General features: G+C 44.1%; 1 long non-coding RNA gene across 1 annotated transcript; it reads left to right on the top strand.

The window, feature by feature from the left end:
• The first annotated feature begins 807 nt into the window (after positions 1-807).
• On the top strand, positions 808-14,562 carry LOC143509821 (uncharacterized). The gene is made up of 4 exons (XR_013129796.1): positions 808-1,048; positions 10,570-10,687; positions 10,767-10,830; positions 11,554-14,562. It is a non-coding gene; the product is annotated as an uncharacterized LOC143509821 (long non-coding RNA).
• The last annotated feature ends 514 nt before the right edge of the window (positions 14,563-15,076 follow it).

The following is a 15,076-nucleotide window of genomic DNA, read 5'->3' as shown; positions in this document are numbered from 1 at the left end:
CTGATGTCATGAAGAACAGGGAAGCACATGTAGGCACATGTGATCTTAATTGCTTTGTTCAAACTCCCATGTGTTTACCATTTAAAAACCTTGACTTTGTCATTGTTTTTGTTGTTTGCTGTTAATAGTTGCATCATAAAGGTGTTTATTTCTAGTTAATTAATTTGGCATTTGTTAGGGGAATTGTGCTGAATTAATTTAGAAATCTGCCATTTAGAGATTTGCATCTGGGAAGTGTGTTAGTTATTCTCCCCATACCATCCTTTTTTTCTCTGTCTCACCTGTAGAAGATACTTTTTTTTAATGCTATATAAATATTCCATTTCTGTTTGGAATGCATAGAGCACCAGTGTTTGCGTTCAGCTATGCTGAGTAGTCTTGGCAACAAGCCACCCCTGATTATAAAACAAACAGTTTGGCATGGCGGTATTAAAAATGCATGACTGTCTCGGAGAGTTAATGGGGAAACTGTGAACACTGGCTGGCATGAACACAAAGGTGTGATCAAATATCGTGGCAAATATTCTTCAGTTTATGTTTTCTGAGCGTTATTATCATTTGAGAAGGTTTTATTGTTCGAAATGTCCTGATTTATGCATGCAAAAGGTATCTTTCCCCACCGTTTGTGGCCTAAGCTGCGAATAATCTCGCAATCTTCCTCGGGATCTGCACATCTCTCACTCTTTGAGATGTTCACCTTAAATGTGCAAATGCGGATGTGCTAACCCTGCGTCACTCTCTTTCACTTTTGCTTTTGGCGCGAGCCAAAAACCACAGGCGTAAACACAGTAACCCATCCAGCGTTAGCGCTCCGGAGCCTCTGCTCTCGCCTTCCTCCTGATTACAATGCCATCTGCTTCTCCCTCTGCACGGCAAAGAAAACACAGCTCGCTAAACGCTCGCAGCAAGCTTTCCACAAGGAGCCAGCGGGCTTGCCTCATCAGGTGTCGGGGAAGGCGTCGTGTTATTCCACTGGGATGGCGCTGGGGAATAAGGACTTATTCTGCTTTGGCATTGGCAGGCACATTTTCTAGGGAGCGGTGGAAAGGTACTAATTAAATTCTTAAAGAGCTTTCCGCTTTGCGCTTGACCAGTGTGGATCATTGTAATCTCGCAGCTTTTGAGTTAATTAAAAAATTGCAAGACGGGGGCACATTCACAAAGAAGGATTCTGGGGAAGGATTTTTTAAATGTTTGTTTACTAACAAGTAACAAGAAGGCCCAGTCATGCTCCTTCCACTTAGAACATGGCAGGCTTTATAGAGTAATTCTTCTGTAAGAGCATCACTATGTGATCTGCCTAGCAAACAGCTGGGTTTATGTTTAGCTCAGGAATTACAGAAGCTTGAGGTAAGTGGATACAATTAAATGTAATTTCTATGTTGGAGGTAATGTGAATGCCATGGCTCAGGAACAGTGTACTTTACAATTCTTCAACAGTTTGGCCATTTTGAGTGTGTCAGTGGCTGGTCTAAAGGCTAGAGCAGGTTCTTGAAACTAAGTCATTGAAAGTACACAAAGGTTCCATAGAAGTATCACTGACTGCTAGTTCCCTGCACCAGTCAATGAGATCGCATTTGAAAGCAGCCAGTCTTGGAGAAGAGCCGCTGAATCAATTGTCCTCAAGGTTGTAGCTTTTAAAAATTGTTGAGTTTATCACAGTAGGACAACCCGTCTTGCTTAGTAAGAAGAGTCCATGAACAGTACTAGCATTCCACCACAGCCTTTCCAAATGATTGTGTGACTTATCACAATTGCAAAGAAATCTAAATAGCCTTTTAAAAGTCCCAAAACATTACCCTTCTTTAAATAGTTTCCAGAATGCCACAAATTGCCATTTTAGGGCATATAGTCTCTTTTAAAATGAATGAAAAATATGAATGAGCATTATTACACATACATTTACTTAGAGAAAAAACAATATCAAATCACTGAAGAAAATAATAAAGAAAGAAAAAAAAATAAATGGGATATTTGTTTATTGGACCTGAAATGGAAAACAAAGGCACACATTGATACTGATGCAATGCACCAAAGTTTTTTTCAGTGCTAACAGTACCCTCTTGTGGAAATGACATTAAATGTGAGTGAGTGAGTGAGTGAGTGAGTGAGTGAGTGAGTGAGAGAGAGAGTGAGTGAGTGAGTGAGAGAGTGATTGATTGATTGATTGATTGATTGATTGACTTAAAAGCTAGGTCCATGAAGTGCTTAAAAAAATCACAACCTCTCATTGTAAAATTCTCATTACAGTTAAATTTTCCAATATATTCTTTTCATAATTTATTATCATACTCTTATTATATAATGTCAGTGTCATTTCCACTTTGATTATTAATAATCTTATCATAATAAAAGCTCCAAGCTCAGTGTCCTGGCATCCACCTGCTTCTGCATTACCAGTCTCTGTTAGGGTAGAGCAGGCAATATTTTGGATATTTTAATTGGATATCCAGGCAGCTCCAAGGCTGTCCCCTCTGTCCCTCCCCCACAATCTTGGTCCAAACTGTGGTAGCTGTGGAGTTCTTCAAGTTCTGGGAGCTACATTCACCAGGGACTTGAAGTAGGACACAGACATTAGCTCCATTGCAGAAAAAGTCCAACAGAGAATTTATTTCCCACAGCAACTGGGAAAGTTCCGCCTACCCCAAGAGCTATTGGTCCAGTTCTACATGACAATTACAGAATTACACAATTACAGAGTCATTCCACCTCCACACCAGTCTGGTTCAGTTCTGTAACCCAACACCTTCACAAACTATAAGCATATGAATAGAGTGTAGAAACTTCTAAAGATTCAAAGCCATTTTTGGGGATCTGTTTATAGGCAGAACTTGGAAACAGGCAGGCAAAATCAATGCAGACCTCTCTCACCATGGACCTCACCTATTCCTCCCCTCCAGGAAGCATTTTAGGTTTGTAAAATTTTAGGTTTGCAAAACTAACAGACTACAAGAAATCCTCTCCCTTATGTCATTACTCTCACGAACAATTAACGCATAAAATGTTTTCCAATGGTAATGCACTATTGTGTTTAATCCAGTATGTTATAATCCTGTGTCCTCTATCTGACTGCTGCGTTCTGCACTGTCTACAAATGGATGTCTGTGTGACTGTGTGTATGCTTGGATGTTTGAGGCTGCACATGCTGTGTTGTGAGCTACTCTGCAATCAAAGACAAATGCCTGGTGTGTGCAAAAATATTTGGTCAGTAAAACCCAATTCGGATGATGATCCTGATGATGTCACCTCTCCCCATTGTTGCTCTTTGTTGATATGAATTAGCGCAACGACGTTAGCTTCTCGGGTTTTTAAGCTTAAAGCTAGGTCTCACGACTTAATCTAGGATACAGGGCTGAACTCAGGGCAAACACACAAAGCACAGAGCAGCACAGATGGCCCTTGCCCTGACTTCAAATGAAATCCATTTGTCCTATTGTACCTCGATATGGTCACCGAGTCCATGTGTGACAGGAAATAAATGGGAAGACACATCCTGTGTTATAGGGCAGCTGCACACTGGAATGGAGAGACAGGCAGGGGGCGGAGTTTAACTGTAAACATTATAAGCATATGCAAATGTGCAGTCCTAGTACCTATAGCAGATCCGCTACCCGCATTCTTAGACCTTCCATTGTAGGAATAACAAGAAGTGAGTTGTGGTGAAATCACCACTGTGCCACTAGACTAAGAAGTGATGAACACATAGCTGTTAAAGCAAATGCATTGACAGACAGGCAAACAGCGGTATGCGGTGAATCTAGGAGATTGTACCCAGAGGACTGACAAAGTTCTACAAACTTCTTTCAGGAATGTCAATTGTATTAATGTGGCAAACAAAGCAGTTTATCCCGCCGTCCTAGACCGAGGAGACATTTACCAACATGATGACATTTACAGAGAGATAAAGTTCTTATACACTCTCATGCTGTTTATCTCTTTCCTGCTCTTCCTCCCACTAACCCTCCCTCCTTCTCTGTCTGCTGCTCCTGAATTTGTAACGACACTATTCATATCAAGAATTCGATTTTTCTTTCCCTCTCTCTACACTAACTATAACAAGTTATTAGCTCCACACTGGCAGTCTGTAGATTCATTTACCTATTTGTGAACCCAGCTTCATTTCACCAATGGGAAGACCACATGCAAGTCTCATTAAACCATCTTTTCAAGTCCACTGGGAGGCAGTGACAGAACCGGGTCAGCTGTGTGTATAGGCCAAATCCCACAATATCACTACTGTGTTATGTCATTTTGGATGGGGTTAGCTGTAGACCTCCTAAATGGGCCAGCATGCAACATGGGGACATGGGAGTTTACACTCGTGTTTTGTTTGTTTTTTTATAACAAAAAAATACAAATTGTTTGTATTTTTAGATCTAATGTCTAAAGAATGTAATATCTATATTTTTGTGAATCTCTTCATTATTTGCACTGGGGCTTCAGATCGGTGTTTGATCCACAAGGTCATATCAGAATCATCTTGTATTAGAGGAGCCTCATCTCCTGAAGGACAGACTGCTACGTTTTCTAACTCTCAGTATAAAGTGCATTTACCCTGATGTTTCTGATAATATGAGTCATGGCACTGTGCAAATAATCATACATTTACTGATTATACATGAACATCAGTCAGTACTATCTAACCAAGCAAGTAAAACTGGCAAGAGGCAAAATGGAGAAACATAAGACCAGAAACTCAAAGTACAGTAAGGCACAGCTTGGAAATGAAAGAGGTCTACATTGATAGGCAGAGAGAGGCAGCTACTTCATCATTTAAATAGAGTGAGACATTAGGAAAAAAATAGACACAGGTGGTATAGACACCAATAGACATGGGATTTTGGAATGCAATATTATTATTTTTTCTTTGGACACCGTGTACAAATAAGTGGGTTTGGGAGAAGTGATTGAATGTGGAAAATGGAGTCCAGCAGGTGCTACCAAAGTCACATACATGACAGTGTATTATTTTATAAAATATACGCTTTTTGGCTTAATATCAACATGCTGAAATCACATACTCTGTATCAGTCTATATGAACACATGTAACCCATTCTTTCATATATGCTTATGTTATTCTCGCTATGTTATTACACCAAGATGTTATTCCCACTCACATCCTGACCCAAATACAGTACACTATGAAATGCTTGAAACACGTAATTGCAGTAATTCTTTCAAAGAGATCAGAGATCTGTAAGCACAACGGCATCATGGCTTCCTTGACGCAGCGGTCTATGTGGCGGGTCAACGCTCCCACGTACCATCGATCCCGCGATCATGCGCTTCTGGTCAGGTATTTCATGGCCGAGTCAGCACCCAAGGTCCAGTCTCCAGCGTCGCTATAGCGAAACATTCCTCGGATTTAACCTTCCTGACGACAAGCCAAAACGGCGATAGGCAGGTGTGGAAGAGAATTGAAGAAGTCATTTTGTGAAGGGAAGTCATGGCCTGGTAGTTAGGGAACTAGTCTTGTGACCGGAGGGTTGTGGGTTCGATCCCCAGACCTGAGGCCATGACTGAGGTGCCCCTGAGCAAGGCCTTTAACCCTCAATTGTATAAAAAAAATTAAATAAAAATGATATAAAAAATGTAAGTCGCTCTGGATAAGGGCATCTGCCAAAAAATGCCATAAATGTAAAATGTTTCTCTGATAGCATGGGCTGTTTCTTTTTAAATGTAAATAAATCGTTCAGGGTCTAATACAGCCTGTAGTTCTCCTTGTTAAACTTCACTAGGGCACTATGGGAACAGGAGGAAGGCGGACAGGGAAGAGTGTTGTCCATGCACTACACCATGAACTGTTTCACAAGCAAAAGACTCACGTGTTGCGGTTCCTACATCATCGTTTTAAGCGAGACGAACCTGCACTTAAATCAAGACTCGATTGGACCTGACCAATCAGTAATGACCATAGAAGGACGAATGTATATGCAGGCGTGTCATTTGGAAGTCTGCAGTGCAATAACACAGTAAGAGAAACGGGATTCGCCAGTTAATGCAAGTTAATACTTAGGGGCACACAATACATTTTTGAAGCAAAGATTTCTTAAAGGTTTCTGCTTTTTACATGCTCCTAAAAGCATGTCAATCAGCATGTGTGTGTGTGTGTGTGTGTGTGTGTGTGTGTGTGTGTGTGTGTGTGTGTGTGTGTGTGTGTGTGTGTCCGTCCACTTTATTAAAGTGCATTGACCTAAGAAGAATATAGGGCCTGGACACACCACACCCAGGGTGACACTGGATTGCTGCCACACTGCACACCGTTTCTGGGCTCATCTGCCAAGATCAGATGGATATGAACATTTCTGAGACCTCATTTCAGGCCAGGCGAGTTCTGCCATTGGTGTTGCTATGCTGACACCTTGTTGTGTAACCAAGCTGTTCCACTTTGCTTTGGGCTCTCGCCAGGTAGCTCGTCCTGATTTGAACCGGTCCTCGCTCTCTGCCTGAGGCACACACTGTCCAATAGAAATCGGGTATGCAGACGATCTGTAATAAACGGTTTAATTTAAAATGCATAAAATGCTTGATGAATTTTAATAATGGAAATAGTCTCAGCAAAACAATAAAATAAAAAAAAAATGAAGAATAGCAAAAAGAATCAGGGCTAATTGGTGCGGTTCTCATCCAGAGGGATGCCACTCGTTTCTAAGCTCAGTATGCAAATGAAGTACGTCTGTGTGAAACCCTCCTTGGATGTTGTCATACCTGATGGCACCAGATGACGGGGGGGGGGCATTTTAACAGAGGTAGAGGGGCGGGAGAGAGAGTGAGAAAATGATGAGAGAGAGAGAGAGAGAGAGAGAGAGAGGGAGAATGAGAGTAGAGAGACAGAGAGAGAGAAGTGTGAGTAAGCAGCTGAGCGAAGGCGATTACACTTAACCGATTGGTCACGCCGAAATGCAGTAAATAAAAGCGCAAATGAAGTTACATCTGCAAGCCTGAGGCCCCGGTCTCTGTGGTGGCTCACGCCCCGGTCTCTGTGGTGGCTGATGCCCCGGTCTCTGTGGTGGGTAACGCCCCGGTCTCTGTGGTGGGTAACGCCCCGGTGTCTGTGGCGGCTGACGCCCCGGTCTCTGTGGTGGGTAACGCCCCGGTCTCTGTGGTGGCTGATGCCCCGGTCTCTGTGGTGGGTAACGCCCCGGTCTCTGTGGTGGCTGACGCCCCGGTGTCTGTGGCGGCTGACGCCCCGGTCTCTGTGGTGGCTCACGCCCCGGTCTCTGTGGTGGCTCACGCCCCGGTCTCTGTGGTGGGTAACGCCCCGGTCTCTGTGGTGGCTCACGCCCCGGTGTCTGTGGCGGCTGACGCCCCGGTCTCTGTGGTGGCTCACGCCCCGGTCTCTGTGGTGGGTAACGCCCCGGTCTCTGTGGTGGCTCACGCCCCGGTCTCTGTGGTGGGTAACGCCCCAGTCTCTGTGGTGGCTCACGCCCCGGTCTCTGTGGTGGGTAACGCCCCGGTCTCTGTGGTGGCTAATGCCCTGGTCTCTATGGTGGGTAACGCCCCGATCTCTGTGGTGGGTAACACCCCGATCTCTGTGGTGGCTGATGCCCCGGTCTCTGTGGTGGGTAATGCCCCGGTCTCTGTGGTGGGTAACACCCCAGTCTCTGTGGTGGCTGACGTCCCGGTCTCTGTGGTGGGTAACGCCCCGGTCTCTGTGGCGACTGATGCCATGAAGGATGCGTGAGTTGGGTTCGCCTCTGCACCTGTGTGACATGCTCCTGCACAGGAGGGTGGGGCCCTCGGGACAGATGCCCGGGTTCGGGCAGTACCAGGATGTGGGGGTGGGTGGAGGGGGCGGGGGTTGCACCGTCATGTCCACCCTGCACATCGGGTCTGCCGGGGGGCTTGAGAAGCTCCTGCAGCACTAGTAATAGTGCTAAGAGTCGAAATCGAGTGTAAAAGTGGCTGTAATGGGTTGAATCACATCCATATTCATTGGGCAAAAAAAAAGCGCTGAGAGGATTTATGCCCGCATGTTAATTCGACCGTGCTGGCAGAGTACATGGTCATCATTACCGGTCAGTTGGCTGGAGGTGTGGCTGTAAAGGCTGTGGGCTCACACAGAGTGGACCCTGAACATATGCTAACGAAAGGAAACAGCAAACTCACAGCACACCTGAAGAAGCCAAAGATGACAGATGACTCACACTCTGCTGTAGATGATTCTGTGCATTATTAGCTCTAATGGAAGAAATTTCAGAGAACTTAAAAGTCACGCTTTTTCTATGAATGTTCCTTTCCTGAGATTCCACTGTGTTATGGGGGAATGATTTCCCTTTAAAAAAATTTAATTATACAGATGGAGCAAGTAACGAGACAGAGAGAGGAGGAGACAGTTCCCAAGGTTACTCACACTGATCCAGTACTTTGTCATCTAATGACTTTGAGATTTAAATATGTTAAAAAAAGTGTTTGATCTTACATTTTTCCAGGAGGCATGTGAATCTTAGCTATCACATTTACATGGACAGTGGTACTTTCTCTCACACACGCACACGCACACGCACACACACACACACACACACACACACACACACACACACACACACATTGCCCATCCCTCTGTATTCTGCAGCTAGCTGGTTCACATATTGTCCGGCTTGCTCTCTGGACCCAATTAAAATCATGTCATACAAACAAAAGACACTGAAGCTGGCGTCTTATGGTTCCTCAACAATGCAATTTCCAACGCGGCCATCATGAAAGGATTGCATATAACCACATCAAGCTCCCTTGGTGTGTTTTAATAGACATTAGACTTACAGATTAGGCTTGACAAAGGGTCAGTGTAATTGCTCTTCTGTTCATGTTTTTAAAGACATTTTAGTTACAGCGCACACACACTTTATAGGTTATCTTTGTGTTATTTGCAGCAAACCAGATATTCCATTTTTCAAGTTAATAAATATTAGTACTCTGCCTTTAAGGAGGTGAGAGACCCTGTGCTCTGTTTCTGGAGAAAAGATAACTGTTGAGTTTATATTTCTCAAGGCCCTGCCATGAATAGTGATTTACAATTACAAAATGTGAAAAACCGTTGTGCAGATATCAAACTGTGCTACAATTTGCATGTTACATTTTGTCAAAGTCACATGTAAACAACTTGCAAATCACTGTAATGCCTCATCACTAAAACTCAAGAAAGTTATCTGTGTGAGATACAGAACACTAGAGACAACAGCAACAAATTTCCCAGAATTAAATTTCAATATTTCAATATATGTATTCCAACTGTTACAGGAAATCTCACTAATGCCAATGTAGCCCGAATAAACAACTTTGTAATCCTTGTGTAAGCGCCTTTCTCTCTATACCTTTTGCACCATCAACTATGCCAAACCTCCCAGCCCGGCTCACTGCCCACTCACACTACAAACCCACAGACATCTCCCCACTCTAAACCTCTCCCCAAGCTGGAACGCAAAGCCTGGACTGCTAATTTGCTTTGCTGAAGACTCCAGCCGGTGTTCTCCTCTGTGGGCGACCGCGCTGGGTAGGCGGATGGATAAGAGTCTGTTCCAGACACCCAGAGAGCAGCTCATACCGCCTGCAACCATCCCCCACCAACCCGCACCCCATGGACGAAGCTCGTGTTTGGAACAGGTGCCTCGTACAGCCCAAAGAGGAGCACTTCTGTTCGTCGAGGTAAAGACTGAAGGGGGATTCGACCTGGGACGAGCTGCTCTAACCAGCTGTGGCATGAGTCAGAGAGGAAGAGCACAAACGTCAGATCTTCGAAGGAGACCCAGCCGTGGTTCCCAGACGTCCAGGTCTCAGGAGACGAGACTCGAGGCCCAGGGCATGGTATGCTGCTCGCTTTGGTAACGATGCTTGTGTTCCTCGCGCGGTGAAAAACGGGACGATCCCAGAGCACGGAGCATTCCAGCATTTCAGCTCGGGCACTTGGCCCCAGTTGAAGTACACTATAAATCACTTTAAAATCTTCCCCAGGTGGCCCAAGATGAACTGTGACTGACAAAGATCCCACCAAAGCTTCATGGCACTGCAGTGAGGCAGCAAATGACAGCAGCATTAGAGAGCTCTCCGTCTCTCTGTCTCTGTCTGTCTCTCTGTCTCTGTCTGTCTCTCCCCCTCTCTCTCTCTCTCTCTTTCCCTCTCTCATTCCGAGCTCCCACCGACTGCTTTAAATCTCTGACATCAAAGCTTAATGTCAAACATTTACAGCACCTCTGAAGTCTTTTAAAACAGCCTCACTGGTGTGGGAACACTGATCAGCGGGGAGTGATATATTTTATATACAATAAACCCCAGCAAAGTATTCTGGGGTGAAAAATAAAAACAAAGCATCACAAAGGCATCAACAAAGATAGAGAGATAGAACCACAAAGATAACTTCCAGAACAGTTTTGAGACAAATGCTTAAAAAAAAGTCTCTGAAATATCTGCTAATCTCCTCTGGGTCTTTCAGTTTTCATCCTATTTCGTTGCAGTCTTGATATCACTTTCTCTTATCCTTGAAACAGCCCTTTGGTATATGGCTTTCTTTTCATCTTAAATGTTCAATCACTTTTACTGTCATCTGAGTTCTGTATCATTTGTTTCAAAAGCAGGTAGTACTGATCAAAGGACAGAGGTCCACCAGCTCTCACAGTCCTGTAGCGACACTGGCTTGTGTAAATACACTCCAGCAACATTACACCAGCTCACCGCCCACAACCACGCCACGTATGTATATGCAGAACCTATATACCATGTATCATATGTATAACCTGTGTACCGTGTATGATATTGCATTGTCTACTAGGTAATATCAAGTCTGCAGTCATCTTGAAGTGAGAAATTGACCAGTCATCCGCCCCTTTTGTCAGGTGGGACAGAGCACGGAATAGGTGTAGAAACTGTGTAAAAGTATTTTACATGTCATTAGTAGATATTCATTGAATTCACTGAATGTTCAATTTACAATTTACATGTTCAATTTACATTTTACATTTAACTGAATGTTCATTCTACAATTACTCATGAAAATAAGAAATAACCTGAACTGAACCCTTTAGGAGAACAACAGGTGTAATATTGCAATGAGAGGTTCAAGCACGTTCCGTCATTTCCAGTGACTCGTGGCTGTTTGCATTATATTTTTGCAGGAAATATCTTTTTAGACAAATGGATACTTTATCAAGTGGACAATTATATATGGGACTGAATACAAAAAAATGGGATTATGTGATATTCCGTTGTACCATTCAACATTTGACCTGTGTAAAAAGGATTCTGAGCCCCTCCGTTGACTTTGAGTAACACAAGTTGACCAGAAAGTCCTTCATAGCAAAAGCCTGCACGTACTTCCTTCTCACTTCCACCATTATTCATCAGTGCTGCCTCCCTGTGATGATGCATGTTAAGACAAGGCCATCAGTTTTCATGCATTTGTCAACAAATCTGCATGATGTGAAGGGGGCGTCATCGACGCTGACCTCTCTCTTCCTGAGCCATGAAAAAGAGAATCAGGCAAAGCCCAGGAGTAGCTGCAACATCCTCTGAGCCTGTGTGTGTGTGTGTGTGTGTGTGTGTGTGTGTGTCTTTAACAGAGACAGGGAAGACACAGAGAGAAAGGAACGCGGTCCCCCCTCCACTGCAGTCACACTTTTAACTTTAACCTTTGCCCCATCTGTCAGTACCATTTGGGCCATGCCTGCTAGCGGTGGTGTGACATTCCCACACATCCTCTGCCCTTTGACCCATTTGTGGCGGGCTCAGTGTACCAATGTACACCAACACTGCTCCCCTTCACCTGCACAGGTCAGCCAAGGCCCCTGCTGCATCTGACCTCCACACATGGGTCTTACAGAACCTTCTCTGCTACCAACCCAGCCCAGTGGTCCGGCCCCGCCTCCGTTAAACATCTGCTCGGTCCCCATCGTCCATCAGCCGCCCATCTCCACGCCGTTCTCCTGGTCCGCCCTGACGCCAGAAAGCGTTATCAAAACCAATTCATTGCCTGCTCGTTTTCCGTAGTTCACACTGATGGAGGCAATAAATCTCTCACCATTAAAAAAAGTGCAATAACACACATGTGTGCACACCATCATCTTGACAGGGGAAAACGTTGGCAGGTCCCTTTATGACAGCTGTGAAGAGGCAGTTGAATGGTAATCTACTGCAGTGTTATTAATTGCACTCTCTGCTGCGCATATTGAGTTTTACCGCCTGCCAGCAATGACTGGAACAAGCACACGCCGTTAACCCTCTCGTTGGACGTTAGTGGACGTGTCAAGTGCTGTCTTTTGCTAGGAGGGCCTAAAGGAGACTGAAGATATGTATCCCTGAGATTATATTAAATTCAACGTATATGATGCACTATTGGGCAGAGTATACAAATCATATTGTGCGATTTTTAAGATAGGTCAGACTGTAGAGACAAGCGAAGGGTTGCAGTACGCTCCCCGATCCGTCCCTCGTGGCTCTTCCCTGCGTATCACAGGCAGTACTAGGCGAGTGCCGAGCGTCCATTGGTACAAGCAGCTGTTAGCATCAATGCAGCAATGGGGAACGTGGGCTGCAGCCGTGGATGTGGGGGGCGAGGGCGACGTGAGCGGGGGGAGGCTGACTTCTCAGAGCAGAGGGCAACTTGCAGTAATCGTGCTGCCCGGGATTATAGAGAGGATGCAAATTTTGGGGGGGTTGCTTGGACAGCTGAGGGCTTTGAGGCGTGTACCACCGGATGTGGTCCAATCACGAGAGCGGAGAGAAGGCATTTAGTTTGTTGAAGGCAACAGTGTAGTTGTGTAGTAGAAACGTGTTACTGTGGTGAGTCTGGCTCTCATCTGTCCTCCCCCCATTCTACACATTATTCCAGGTCCCATTCCAGGTCTTGTTGGTTTCGTTGTGTGTGAATCGTGTTAAAATCTTTCCTGTTAAAAAAAAAACTTGTTCCTTGAACACAAACATCTTTCTCTTCTTCTGTGCTGACAACACATTCTTTGTTTTCACACAGAAGCATGAATTTCAATGTGTTGACATAGACGGCACTGAAAACTATTTTGTCCTATTTATGAATATTTTATCCCCTTAACGAGATATTTGTGCAGAACAGATGTTTTTTTACAAATTAAGACCAATAAATATAAATTGTAAATCAGGTATTTTCCAGGATGCTAATGGTGCTGCCACACATATTATTGTAATATACAGGCTGAAACAGGAACGGAAAATATGAAAAGGTTAAATGGCTTCATCTCATTCACACCTGTCTGCTAGATGTTGTAACATCCTCCTGTTCAGTAGCATCTTAACTAAACAACTGCTCGTGTGGCATCTCACAGTGAAATATGGTGGGAGTCTGCATCAGTTTGACAGGATCTCCTGGTTTGAATGCAGAGTGTCAGCATCTCAAAAGTTTAAAGCTCAAAAGACACAGATTCCCTGCTGATATTCCTGAGAGACAATAGTGCAGGGTCCCCTTGAAAAGGCAACATGAGGAGATTCAAGTGATTTATAACAAATTATCGTTGTAAGTCATTTGATAAGAACTTACTGTCCAGGACATGTTACTAAATCCACAAATCTAATGACACATAGTGATTCAATCTTTTTGATTTACGAGGCTCCTCAAGGTTGTTGAGCTTACACACATCCTGCAGAGGAGAACTCTGAAGGTCACACTCTGCTGCAACAACCTCCCGTTCATAACCGTGTGCTTTAAAAAAAAAAGCTTGGTGGCTATCTCAGCTACACCCCTTGGGCAGACGGGCAGCTATTTCTTTCAATGAAAAGAGATCCAGAATCTAATGGCTGAAGTATTTCTGAGCTGCTCTTCTTCAGTCAGTTCGTTTTGGAGAAGCATTTGAAATGTGGATTTGTGTGATGGACCTTCATAGCCATGGGAACATGTTTCAAGTGGAGGGAGCTATGGGGAAATGTCTTTTTGTAGTTGCGAATGTGCTGCTCCTTTACCATCTGCTATGGGGAGATGCAGAACCTTCTGCACCCCTACTTCCCACGGCCTTGCTGATCTATAGGAACTAGAAACAGAGGTGGAATGGGGCTGTGTTCAAAACAGCCCACTACATACTACTCATACTACTAAATTAGTATACCTTATGAGGGATGCGACCAAAATAAAAATTTCAAGTATGGAAAAGATACCCCAAAGATACCCAGATACTCCCACCAGAAATTCCAATGTGACCAGAGTTATATTCGGGGGGATACCGCATCCTGTCATGTGATGGTTGATGGAAAATCTTTTCCAAATGAGCTAAACATTTATATGTTCACAAGACCTCATAGGATGGTTTGCATTTGCACATACTGCATGCTTATTTGTAGCGTACTGCATGCTTCTTTGCGGACGTCTATGCAGTATTGAGTATATGCAGTAAACAGTATGTAGTAGGCCGTTTCAAACACAGCCTGGGTTTATTTTAATGAATAGGTTTTGCTGGGGGCCGGAAGAGACAGCACTCTTCAAGTGTCACCAATGCATTTGTTCTCGCTGATCTATACTGCTGTGATCTATACTGCTGTGATCTATACTGCTGTGATCTATACTGCTGTGATCTATACTGCTGTGATCTATACTGCTGTGTTTTATTAGACTGAAAGAGTAAGGCAGCTTGGCTCATTGTCCTGTTGATCTAAATCAATTGGCAGTGCCAAGTAATGTATTTTTATTAATCAGTCATGAGTTCCAAGCATCTATAATTCAATTTCTTTGGCCCAAATCGAATGCGACCTCTAACACCCCCCCCCCCCCCCCCCCACACACACACACACACACACACACACACACACACAACCCACCCCACTCCTCAAAAAAAAAAAAGTTATACATACAGCCAATTCTTGCAGGGACTTTTTCCATTAGTGCCACGCACACTTATTTACATCTGTCTGGCAGATAAGCGATTGAAACAAGCGTCCCTTACATTTCTACCCTCGTCAAAACCGCTTAGCACTTTTGCACGAATGGAACTCATTCGCTCTACTTATATTCAGTACAGAAAGGCTGTCTGTTAAATCCGAACCATATTAAGTAATTCTCAGCGTAAAACCAAAGTGGAGAAATCTGACAAAACCTCTTTGGTTTCGGCACACAGACAACGGCCGGAG

This window comes from Brachyhypopomus gauderio, chromosome 3 (genome assembly GCF_052324685.1).
Source record: "Brachyhypopomus gauderio isolate BG-103 chromosome 3, BGAUD_0.2, whole genome shotgun sequence".
In the NCBI taxonomy this organism is placed as follows: domain Eukaryota; kingdom Metazoa; phylum Chordata; class Actinopteri; order Gymnotiformes; family Hypopomidae; genus Brachyhypopomus; species Brachyhypopomus gauderio.
This window is presented reverse-complemented; position numbering and strand designations above follow the sequence as displayed.